The following is a 12,895-nucleotide window of genomic DNA, read 5'->3' on the forward strand; positions in this document are numbered from 1 at the left end:
AGATAGTGGACTGGAAGCAGGCAGACTGACTTTATTTATGTGATTTTTTTAAATCAGATTTTATTGGATATTTTATACATGCAGTTTTATGTCTCATCAACCAATGAAATTAAAGTTAATTAAGGTAATGCTTCAAAATGATTGCACATGTAAGAGCTCAGATGCTTTTTAATATGGCCACTGAGTAAGATGACTTGCTTCTAGAAAAAGTCATTTATTTAAATTTTAGCTGGTGATGTTTCTTCACTAATGCATGCCAAATTTCACCTTTATAAGGTGTTGGCATCTGGCTAGGGGCTGGATAGCAGCTATAATGACTTATGCAACATCTGCGAATACAATGTAGAATACATTGTAGAATGTACAGTTATGGTCATATATATTTGGACACTAACGCAAGTTTTGTTTTTTACCTGTTAACTGAAAATTATTCCAGTTATTTAATTTGCATATGCATGAGCATAATGTGTAGACACTCAGCTTTCATTTGAGGGTATCCATGTTCAAATTGGCCCTTGAAGGGTTTAGGAGTTTCAGCTCCTTGACATGTGCCACCCACTTTGTAAAGGGACAGAAAGTAATTGGACAACTGCCTTAAAGGCTATTTCATGGGCAGGTGTGGCCAATTCCTTCGTTATGTCGGTATCAATTAAACAAATAAAAGATCTGGAGTTGATTTGAGGTGTAGTGCTTGCATTTGGAATTTTGCTGGGAACAGACAACATGAGGTCAAAGGAGCTGCAGGTGAAACAAGCCATCCTTAAGCTGTGAAAACAGAAAAAAAAAGAATTGCTACAATATTAGGAGTGACAGAATCTACACTTTAGCACATCCTGAGAAACAAAGAAAGAGCTTGTGAACTCAGCATGGCAAAAATACCTGGATATCCACAGTGGATAATCACAGAATAATTTCCATGATGAAGAGAAAGCCCTTCACAACAGCCAACCAAGTAAACAACACTCTCCAGGAGGCAGCTGTGTTGATATCTAAGTCTACATAAAGAGAAGACTGCATGAAGGTAAATACAGAGGATTCACCGCAGTCATCGCTGGATGGTTGTGCTATTTCAGTGAGAGCAGCCCCGACTCTTTCAAGTTTATCGTGCTTTCCTTTGTCGTGTTCTGTGGATCTCTAACCTGTGTTATCTCCCTGTGTACAGACCTTCCTGGGCCCTTCCATGTTTCCCTGGACTTCGTCATGAGCGGACGGTAATGTGGAGTGGGAGCAAGGACAAGTTAGTGACTGGCAAGTGAGAAGAGGAGTGTGTACGTGGTCACTTTCCCCTGGATTCCCCGGAGCTCTATTTCCCCACACTATTGTATATATCACCTGTTACCTCTTTAAATAAACTCTCTTGAATCAAAACTTTTTCAGAGTCCTGTGCTTGAGTCTGCTTGTTCACCTTGACACACAGATGGACAGATGAAACCAAGATCAACCACTACAAGAATGATGGCAAGAATAAAGTATGGAGAAGGTGTGGAACAACTCATGATCCAAAGCATACAGCATTATCTCTAAAACATGGCAGTGGCAGCGTGATGGCTTGGGCGTGCATGGCTGCCAGTGGCACTGGGACACTAGTGTTTAATGATGGTAACACAGGAATTCTGAGGTGTTCAGAGACACACTGTCTGCTGAAATCCAGCTAAATGCAGTCAAATTGGGTGGCGTTTCATAATACAGATGAACAGTGACCCAAAACATACAGCCAAAGCAACCCAGAAGTTTATTTAAGCAAAAAAGTGGAATATTGTTGATTGACCAAGTCAGTCACCTGATCTTAACCCAGCTGAGCATTTCACTTGTTGAAAACTAAACTTCAGACAGAAAGGCCCCCAAACAAACAGCAACTGAAGGCCGCTGCAGTAAAGGCCTGGCAGAGCATTAAATAACAGGATGTCCATGAGTTCAAGACTTTAGGCTGTCATTGCCAGCAAAGTGTTTTCAACCAAGTATTAAAAATGAACATTTTATTTTTATTTATTTCATTTGTCCAATTACCTTTAAGTCCCTGAAATGAAGGAACTGTGTGGAAAAAATTACTTTAGTTCCTTTACTTTTGTTTTTATGCAGTCTTTTTGTTCAATCCACTGAATTAAACCTGAAAGTCTGCACGTTAACTGCATCTGATTTGTTAATTTAAAATTCATTGTTATAATGTTCAGAACCAACATTAGAAAAAAGTTGTCTTTGTCCAAATATTTATGGACTTAACTGTAATTGGCTAAATCCAAAAAGCGCAGGAAACAATCTCAGAACCAATAGGAGTACGAGAGAGCTGATCACAGCCTGTCTGCAAAGAAAATCAAGTAGTCTGAAACATAACAGAAAATATTGCGTGATTTATTTTTAAGAGATTTCTCCCTTCTACCCTGCTATACAGTAACTTACTGTAACAGCTGGCTGTGGTCAACCATTTTTCAAGACTATTACTTTATCAGACTCATACTATTCTAGTTAGATGGCCATCTACAGTAAGGCTTGTTCTTCTTTGATCATATCATTGTCTCTAACAATGTTAATTCCAACATGATCTTTGTGTTGGATCATCATTGAAAAAAGCAGATGATTAGTCAATTTGCATTAATGCATGCAAATGATCAATGTGCCAACAATTTTTTAAATTACTAATCAATAAGGACTTTATCACTCAAGATCACTCAAGATATTTATTATGATCTATGGTAATATATTAAGCATAAGGAAACAGTAGAGACATTTGCAGTATGCAGTATGCACATATTACCAAATGGAAATGGCTGTTCTTTTGCATTGCATTATTCATAATGCTTTCCCAGTTGCAACTGCAGTGTCATCCCAATTGATGCGTGTGTCACCTTGCGTCCACAAGTTGTGCCTCATGCTGAGTTAGGTCTTTGTCTCCCGCTGTGGCCGCCCATGTAGGTAATGGCATGGAGCCAGAGATGTGCGGGCACTCAGGGCAAGAACAGATACTCTGGAAATGAGTGGGAAAAAATGCAGATCCTTTGTTTTATTGCCCTTCAAATTACCCATTGACAGAAACGTTGTGTTTCCAGCTGATGAATAAGCTTTAGTAGACATCTGTAATCGGTGCAAGATTTGTGCCAGCACTATGTGTGTCTGTCCTTAGTGGCCTACATTAGTGATGAGCAGGGGAATAAAAATTAGTGGATTTAAGGTTCTTTTTTTGGGATCAGATTAGGAGCTAAACCCCACTGTGACTGACAGCAAAGAAAAGCCCCAAAGATTCAAAAACTGCAATCACAATACAGTAGTTTTTCCCCTTGCCTTTACCACAAACAGATTTCTTGGCTGTTTTTGTAACATTCTGTTAAATTTATACAGAATGCAATGAATTGCAAATCTCTTATCCACAGTAGCACATATAAAATATATCCCATGTTTAACCTCCTAGAACCTGGCGTCCACATATGTGGACATCACATTTTGGGTTATTTAGACCAAAATACTCAATTTTGCTCTACAAGGGCCTGATATCCACTTACGAGGACATTATACTGCTACTGTTTTATCAAAAGTTTAAACGAATATCCTCATATGTGGCTCTTATTTTTCTTAAAAACAAAAATAAGGTAAAAAAAAAAATCTGGTAATTCTTTGTTTTTACATTCATCGTCCCCCAATATGCCCAAATTTCAAAGAGAAATTAAAAATGCATGCCGTGGAAGAGTTCGGGTCTTAGGAGGTTAAACTGAGGCATTCCAGTATTTCATGAATAATTTTAGCTCAACACACCTAAAAAGGTTAGGAGAGAGTAACAAAAGGGTGAAAAAATTACTGGTACTAAAAAGAAAAAGCTGGAAGAACATTTTGCAACTGAGTAGGTTGATTATCGGGGCCTTAACCAGATCACTGTGAAGAACAAATATGTTTTGCCGTTGCTTTCCTCTGCTTTTGAGCTACTTCAGGGCATGACTGTCTTTACCAAACTAGACTTGCGCAACGCCTGCCATCTGGTGCGCATCAGAGAGGATGAGTGGAAGACGGCTTTCAATACACCCTTAGGCCATTTTGAATATCTCGTGATGCCCTTTGGTCTGACCAATGCTCCTGCTGTGTTTCAAGCCATGGTTAATGATGTGCTTCGTGATTTTGTCAACCGCTGTGTTTTTGTGTACTTGGATGACATTCTGATCTTTTCTAAGACACTCGCAGAGCTCCAAGTTCACGTGAGGCAGGTCCTGCAATGCCTCTTGGAAAACTGGCTCTTTGTGAAGGGGGAGAAGTGCGAGTTCCACGTTTCTGGGCTATGTCATCAAGACGGGGAACTTAAGGACTAACCCGGAGAATGTGCGAGCAGTGGTGGAGTGGCCCACACCTCCTAATCGCTGGCAACTGCAACGCTTTATGGGATTCGCAAATTTCTACAGACAATTCATTCGTGACTTCAGCAGAATCGCTCTTCCTCTCTCTAAACTCACCTCTCCAAAAGTTCCTTTTCAGTGGGATTCCACTGCTCAGCAAGCCTTCACCCTGCTCAAAGAGAGATTCACCACTGCACCCATTCTCCGGCAACCGGACCTCACACAGCAGTTCGTGGTGGAGGTGGATGCATCGTACTGGTCCTAACCCAAGAGGAGGATGGTAAGCTTCACCCATGCGCCTTCTATTCTCGCCGTCTCTCTCCCGCGGACTGTAACTACGACATCGGAGACCGGGAGCTCCTGGCCATTAAGCTTGCCCTTGAGGAGTGGAGACATTGGTTGAAGGGAGCGGCGCAGCCGTTCATCGTATGGACGGATCACAAAAACTTGGAGTACCTCCGTTCGGCCAGACATCTCAATTCCCGGCAAGCCAGGTGGGCGCTGTTCTTTACTCGCTTTGACTTTACCATTACCTACAGGCTGGGATCACGAAACGTGAAGCCAGATGCCCTGTCCCGGCAGTTCTCTGTCTGTCTGGGGAGGAATCGGACCCCGGACCTGTTCTCCCAGCCACCTGTGTGATTGGAGCTGTTTCGTGGGAGATCGAGTCACTCATCCAGGAGGCGCAAGAAACCGAACCGGATCCAGGGACCGGTCCGCCCGGCCGCCTCTTTGGCTACGTTCACACTGCAGGCGAAAGCGCATCAAATCCGATTTTTTTGACCCTATGCGACCCATATCCGATCATGGTGTGACAGTGTGAACGGCACAAATCCGATATTTTCAAATCCGATCTGGGTCACTTTCGTATGTGGTACTGAATCCGATACATATCCGATGTTTTAGAAAGCGACTGCTGTTTGAACGGTCAGGTCGCATTAAATCCGTCTTTTACGTCACTGACACAAGACAGACGCCAATTATCAGCGCCAGAGAAGCGCCAGAGAAGACATCGCGAATGCTTCTCTGGCCATCCCGTGTAGATATCAGTGAAACTGTTGGGAAGACAATGTTGGAGAAACGTGAACATTTTATTTGTACTGTATAATCTGCAGATTCTGACAGAAATCTGCAGCTATCCTTTGAAGCACTGCTCCTCTCTAAAACAGCAATAAGGATCATTATTAGGTTATTTACATTATTATGTAAATAACAGCGCAGCCGTTCATCGTATGGACGGATCACAAAAACTTGGAGTACCTCCGTTCGGCCAGACATCTCAATTCCCGGCAAGACAGGTGGGCGTAATAATTTACATTGTTACATAAATGTAATAATTTACATTATTATGTAAATAACAAAATAACTTAAAGCAAAAATTGGGAAATGTAAAGTCCGAACTCTTTATATTAAGGGCCATCTATCAAACAATACTGTTTGCTCTGGGTCGAAACAGAGCGCGTTGTGTGTGAAGTCTTCTTTTGCGCATGCGGGCCGCTTTGAGTGTTCACACTAGAGCGCGTTTGCTGTCGCATTTTATTTGTAGTGTGAACAAGCAGACAAAAAAATCGTATTTGATCAAAAAATCGGAATTGAGCATTAAGACCTGCAGTGTGAACGTAGCCTTTGTTCCTTCGGCCATCCGCCCTCAAGTTATCCAGTGAGCTCACACCGCCCATTTTTCATGCCATCCAGGGACCCTCCGCACCATATCCTTCCTCTGACGTTACTTTTGGTGGCCCACTATGGCTAAGGATGCCAGAGAGTATGTATCAGCCTGTTCGATGTGCGCAACACTATACTTACCATTGTCGATCGTTTCTCCAAGACTGCACACTGTGTCGCCCTCCCGAAGCTCCCCACTACCCTGAAGACGGCTCGGCTCCTCACCTCCCATGTGTTCAGGCTCCACGGGATCCCCGAGGACGTCGTCTCGGACAGAGGGCCGCAGTTTACATCCCGAGTATAGAGGGAATTCTGTTCCACGCTGGGGGCCAAGGTCAGTCTTTCTTCTGGATTCCACCTGCAGAGTAACGGACAATCAGAGCAGGCAAACCAGGAGCTTGAAGTTGCCCTCCGCTGCGTCACCTCACATAATCAATCGACCTGGAGTGAACAGCTTCCGTGGATTGAATACGCACACAACAGCCACACCTCTATTGCCATGGGCAAGTCTCCTTTTGAAGTGTCCCTGGGTTACCAACCACCTTTGCTGCTGGCGAAGGTAAGCACACCGTCCCCTCTGTGTAGGCTCACCACCGTAGGTGCCGCCGTGCCTGCCGTGCGATTCCGGCTGCTCTACTCTGCACAGCAGAACGAAACAAGGCTCTCGCTGACCGTCATCAGACCCAGAGTACACCATTGGACAACAGGTATGGCTGTCTACTCGTTTTATGCCATTACGGACCAAATCCAAAAAACCGTCACCCAGTTTATTGGTCTTTTTCCCATAAACGCCATTGTCAATCCTGTGTCCGTCCTTCTCAAACTGCCACGCAACATGCGCATGGTTTGCAACATCACCCGCATCATGGACTTCCAACACCGGGGTAGGGGTTTTCAATACCTGGTGGATTGGGAGGGCTACGGGCTAGAGGAACGCCCCTTGGTGCCTCAGGCGGCTATCCTGGATAAGGATATGCTTCGGGACTTCCATCGCAGGCATCCAGGTAAACCTGGTGGGTCGCCGGGAGGTTCCTTTTGAGGGGTACCGTCATGGTCCCCGTGTCTACCCAGCCAGCCCCGCAAGGCTACATGTGTTTTGTGTTCTCTCTCTCTCTCCTTTATCGCTCTGCCTGGGCGGAGCTCACTGCAGGCTCCCACATTTTGCCAACACACCTGTTCGCGATCAGTTGTCATTACCTGTCCACTACTTAAGGCCGAGACGCAGATCATCTCATCGCTGGATGATTGTGCGAGACACGTTAGTGATTCTCTCAGCTCCCGTGAATCTGTGCTTAAGTATTTTGTGACTTGTGAGTAATTTCCCTCTCCTGTATGATAGTTTTCCTCCCCGGACCTGTGACCTTCCTGCTCCGTGAACGTGTGTGAGTTTGGACGCGGAGATGAGAACGAGTGTGAGAGAGCTTCCCCTTGGACCTTTGGAACCCTGGATTTCCCCCCTCACTGTATATATTCTGCACTGATGTTGTAAATAAACTGTGTTTGGAAATGTCAACCTGCTCTGCGCTTGAGTCCCTGCTATCAACCGTGACAAGTTAAAGCTTTGTTGTGCAAAGAAGAAGCAGCCACATGTGAACGCGATCCAAAAAGGCCGTCATCTTATAGGGAAAACTTTTCTGTGATAAGATGTATTGAAAATTGAAAGTTGAAATTCCTTTTGGAAATCAGACACCACATCGGGATGAAGAGAAGAGAAGACCAACTGGCTTGTTATCAGCACTCATTTCAAAAGCTTAAATTTCTGATGGTATGGGGGTGAATTAGTGCCTGGAATTCACTTGCCCATCTGGGAAGGCACTATCAACACTGAAAGGTATGCACAGGTTTTAGAGCAACATATGCTCCCATTCAGATCATTTCTTTTTCAGGGAAATGCTTTCATATGTCATCAAGACAATGGTAAACGTCATACAACAAAGATGACCCAGGACTGTTGAGCAGCTAAAATGCTATATTGGACAAGAATGGGACAATATTCCTTCCCAAATCTCCAAGAACTGCTCCCAGATATTTAGAGAATGTTTTTAAATGAAGAAGAGATGAACAGTGGTAAACACGGACCTGTCCCAGCTATTTTGAGACATGTCGATGCCATCAAAATCAAAGCAATCTAAGCAAAGCTCACTTGTCATTCCAGGGATACTATTATGTTTCCGCAGTCTTAGTAAGTGCAAAATTATAAAATGGAAAGCCAGTTTCATATTACATACATTACATAGATTCAGAAGTAGCTTTATTTATATATGAATTCATATTCTCTATTCACCCACACCATCCCCCAACTATAGGCCACCACCACCCCAACACATCCTCCTGTTTTTATCCCCTGTCAGTCTTATCACTGTGCCCTTGGCTTTCATTTCTCCGGGGTATTGATGGGTGCTGCGATGGCACGATGATTGACAGGTCAAGCTGATTTACACACACTAATCATGACATCACCGCTCAGTCAATTTGATTTCATTTCACATCACATCATATCATATCAGAGCAGTCTGACTAGAAGGCGAAAAATGGCCAAAAGACATTTCACTCCTTATAGGAAAATAATGTACATTGTCAGTGTCATTTAAAGCACAAATGATCTGCTTACACTTGGGTGTATTATCAGCTGTTTGAGCGAAAAAGAAGTCCCTAAACTATCACAATGCATTCTTTTTATGTATTTATCCACTGATTTATTTTAAATTTCACTGCCATGTGAAACATGAAATACGCTGGAATTACTGCCTCCACCAATCAGCGAAGCTGCCATTTTTCTTCATGTTGAATTTTGCTCTTTTAGATATGAAATTTTAGGAATGCTATTTATTTACCCTGATAGAAATTTGAAGTCATGGCCAAAAAAGTGTTCACAATAAGGTCCTCTGGATCCTGACTTTTGATTACCAGATTGCAATCACTTTATCCTTGAGTCCAAGTCATTGTATGTTTTTAAGAAATTCATAATATCTTGAACACTTAAGGGCTTAAAAACGTGAACGCTTATTTGAAAAAGATCATATCACAGTAAAAGCACTTTGAGTCTCTTTCAAGTTACTGAAAAGAGTGGTTGAAACATGTATTTACAACAATGCTGACAATGATAATATTTTAATTAGGTCTTACCTCCTTATCTGTCACTCAAGATGGATACATTCAGTTTCTCAGTTTTTTTTATCCAGATGAGTCAGGGGGGCTGGAGGCTATCCTGGGGGCATGGTACACCCTGAACAGGTCACTGGTCTCTCGTAGATTTAAGACAAATAATCATTCACACTCAAAACAAATTTAGAATTGCCAATTAAATTCTCTCATGCATGTCTTTGGATCTAGTGAGAACCACGGAAGCATAAGGAGAAAAAACAAACTCAGAGGAAGGCTCTAGCCAGCTGGACCTTCTTGCTGTGAATGTAAGCACTATACCACCATGCTATACCTTTATAGTCACTACCCTAATAAGCACATCGTTTGATGCAATTTGATGTTCTACTGGGTAAAGTAACATGGAACATATAGCATTTTTGTGACTTTTTTTCTAATAATTTATTTTTTATGTCGCAAATCAACATCAACAATTTATTCAGTCAAAACTAGATAAATAACAAATATCGAATTACTAAATTCATTTTAGCACTAGTAAGACATAACATAAAAATAAAGCTATCAGGTCATAAAACATCCAAAACAACATATTTCAATATTTAGAGCCTAAAAACGTCTATAAATTGATTACATTTCTCTCTGAATCACTGTACAGGGATGTACGGAAATGTGGCAAAATCCAATGTCACTTAATGTAATTAACCTATGTTTATAATAGAGCATTTTTTAGAAATATCACAAGTATGGTTCACTAGAGGGATCTGATGCATGGCTAAAAATGGATTTACCATCATGTATTCTAGTTTTAGCTCAACAGGGGACTAAGGTTACACCATTTTTATGCCACAAATTTCACTAATTTATAGAAATCCAACATTGACGATGCCTATATGAACATTTAGAATAACAACTGAACTATATAACGCATGACATTCATCAACTTACTTACCACTGTTAATTGTGATGGTCACAAGCGTGGGAGTAGATAGGGGTGAATAACCCAATTCCCTGAATGCTGGAAACACAGTGAATTTTGAAAATGCTCCAGACATTTACTGACTGATTAGATGCAACAATGTCACAATACCTGTCCCTAACCTGATTTTTGCTGATTGGCTAGGAGAAATCTATGTTGTTCTTTAACCTCACAATGTGTCAGAGGGAGGGCAATACCAAACAATGCAATAAAAGGCTTGAAAGAGATTTTTTTTTTAAAGAAAATGAAACAACCAGCAGACACAATCCAAGACCTGAAAACTACCAGGAACACACACTGTGCTCCACTGGTACATACTGTACACCAAGAAGCTAATGAGGCGAGTGAAGAGGTGGGAGTGGCTGCACACGAAATGAAAGGAAAGTTAGTGCATAGCAAAACACAAGCAACAACAAAAACAAAAACTAACCCTAGCAAAAACAGCTAGGGTTGAACTTTGTCTTTACTGAGACATTATAAGAGAGAGACACATGAGACTCACAGCGTGCCAAAATAATGTGAAATTTCTGCTAAGTGAGCGATGACTGAGCAACCATGGTGCAGATTTTTTCTTTGTAATCTTTTTTGCAAACTTCCTTTCCATATCTCAAGAAGGTCATCTTTTATAACAAGGCTCTGGAGGGAGTAGAACATGGCTGGGTTGAAACTGAGTCCTACTCCTCCACAATTAAATTCTTATCCTTATTTTCTTAATCATTTACTCTGTCTTTCTCACTGCTTCTGTCTCTCTCCTTTTATCTCTTCCTTTATTCCACACGTGACTATACTGTACTATAAATAACAGCAGCATTCCCCCAAAACATCTTCCCACTGAGTGAAAAGAAGCATTAAACCTAAATAAGCATGCCTTTGCCTGACAGGCAAAAGGCCAATGTTTCACCTCTAAGCCTGACGCTAATCATGGTGACAATATTTAGAAAAAATGTGCACAGATACTCACAGCAGCTCTGTCATCTCTGACATTTCCCATTTTCCATCTTGTTATCTGCAGCCTTTTGTTGACATTCCCAAAGCCTCACGTGCGGAGCCAGAAACAGTCGAAGGAGGGTCTAAAAATAGCAGCAGCGCATGGCTCAGTGTACCCAATACGATTGAGCACGTTTTTAATATCTCCTCATAAATATGCATGAGATTAAGTACTCCAGACTCCACTGTTTATTGAGTGACAAGCATTGTTTTGAAATTCATCCACTCCCTGTGCCCGTGCAGCAAATTAGTTGTTCTTCATCCAGTTTAATGCGAACAATGCCTCACTGAATGACATGTGAATGGAACCAGAACAGATATGATAGAGGATACTGTTCCTATTACTGTAATCATTACACAAAAGGGAAGTAATTAACATTCCCAGTGAGTAGTTACTCATTTTTTAAGTAAATATGTACCTTCTAATTTACCTTTGTTTTGTTGTTGAAACTCCTGTTTAGGCAGTCACATGACCAAACTGAGAGAATATCACTTGATCTCCTAAATATACAAGAGAAGAGCCAACCTCTGTCGCTAAAGTGGTCTAACATTCACAGTTCAGTGTTTTAAGTTCTTTAAATGTCAGAGTTTACATAGTTACCCAGCAGAGTAACAACACATTATGTTCTTTATGCAAATCTGTGTGTTACAGAGCTTTGTGTGTGGGTCTCGGGGGGGGATGCTGATGTCTACCTTTTCCCAATGCGCTATGCCTCTAATGATCTATGTAGGTGCCAATAATTAAACCAAGGGTCATCACTCATGACCTCACAGCCTGGACAGCATATGCCAGAGTAGGTGCTGAAAGATCTGGCTGCAACTTCGTACGTGTATTTCACAAAGACCACCTGTCTGCAGCAAATTTTCTTTGTCAATTTCCATGCCACATCTGCAGTAAAGTAGGTGCAACTGTTACCCCGGTTAAAATCCCCTCTGCTGAAGTGGCTCCAGTGACAGCCTCCATAATCTGAGGGGACAGGTGTTGCTATGACAACAGCTTGCCCTGAGCTGAGTTGGCAGAGCTTACAAACAAATGATTACAAGAGTTAAAAAAAACCCCAACTCTGTCTGTGCCAAATATACCTGTAAAGAGTGCACACGGCATTCTGCTTCCTCTGCTGTTCTGTATGAAGAAAGTGTAAAATGCATCTAAGGCGTCAAAGCCGAGCACATTCAGAAGGGATTTTGAGACACAAAGTAGATACCACACAGTCGGCATGAACTGACCTTGAATCGAGCAGCAGATAACTTAGTGGAGGAATTGAAAACTGACAGCGCATGGTAGTCTCATCACTCTGCTAGCTGAAGATAAAGCTAATAATAGAGATACTGAATCTTACAAGTTAAAAGCAGCAACAAAGCAGCAGTAAAGCTCTGCTTACAAAGTTCTCCTGCTGAATCCACGAGGAACAGCCGTGTGACCGATGACCAGCAGTTCTAGTAACTTCTGGCTTTTTTAAAAATTTCCACCATTAAGGTTCCTGATGAGTTATATGTTCAGGCTGAAGGCTTTGATCCATATCAGTTAAGTCCAGCTGACAGCTACAGTGAGCTATGCTTTTACAGATAGGGCAGAGTTACACAACCTTTATTTGCTTTTTTGTTATCAACTGCCAGCGTGGGTGCTAATCTTTAAAAAAATGATGAAAAGAAGTGCAGAACTGTCAGTGTTTATTTGGAAAATTCTCGGGAAAGATACATTTAACTTAAAGCAATTCAATGTTCTGAGAAGCAATCATTAAATCAAAATGCAAAAATGTGATTATAAGCAGCTGATTATCTAGACTTTAACTGGAATCAAATTTGGTTCTTGCCGTAAATGAACAAAAAGAACCATTTTAAAATGTTCCAG

This window comes from Mchenga conophoros, linkage group LG6 (assembly GCF_057382185.1).
Source record: "Mchenga conophoros isolate Kocher_MC1m ecotype Shallow Benthic linkage group LG6, M_conophoros_male_GT1.1, whole genome shotgun sequence".
NCBI lineage: Eukaryota > Metazoa > Chordata > Actinopteri > Cichliformes > Cichlidae > Mchenga > Mchenga conophoros.